Genomic DNA, 728 nt, shown 5'->3' on the forward strand with positions numbered 1-728 from the left:
ACCCCTCGCCGGCCCAGCCGCCTGGATGCACCCTGGGGAGGACGAGGAGGGGCACGTGGGGTGGCTGCTGGGGCGCGGGATGGGTTAGTGATGTCAGGGGGGGGTGATGAGGGGACACTCTTGTCCGCCCCATGGGGGGGCGTCTGTGCTCAGCCTTGGAGCCTGAGGGGCTACCCCCTCCTCTGCGCCCCCCAGGCCAGCGGAGCGGTGCAGGCCCCAGGGGCCCATCTCCCCAGGGAGCAGCAGCTCGCTACCCTCCAGCCCCCCTGGGCTGGACCCCTTTGCTGACCGTGGTGCTGCAGGGTCAGGTGGACAGTGCCGCGGGCTTAGGGACGCATCTCCCTGTCAAGCAGCGAGGAAGCCCGTGTCCAGTGGCCTAGGCCTCTCCGGGGAGCGGGAGGCAGGGAAGTGAGTCCTGAGTCTCTTGTGATTTACAGCCTAAATTCCCCACAGACCAGAACCTTCTCAGCTCTGAGCTCCCCACGCGCCATGACGCTGGCTTTGAGCAGGCGGGGTCTCCCCCAGAGGCCTCAGAGCACCCCCACCCCATTCCTGGGGTTCTTCCTTGGGGTAGAGGAGCAGGGAGCAGTGACCCGCTGAGGGGTGTCTGCAGGTGAGGGCCCAGGGGTGGGTCATGTCTGCTCCCATCGCGCATCCATCCCCCCCACCCCCCATGCCCTGGAGTGGCCCTAACGAAGTTGCTACAACAGAAATTATTCTCTTGCAGT

This window comes from Myotis brandtii, unplaced genomic scaffold (assembly GCF_000412655.1).
Source record: "Myotis brandtii unplaced genomic scaffold, ASM41265v1 scaffold357, whole genome shotgun sequence".
Taxonomy (NCBI): domain Eukaryota; kingdom Metazoa; phylum Chordata; class Mammalia; order Chiroptera; family Vespertilionidae; genus Myotis; species Myotis brandtii.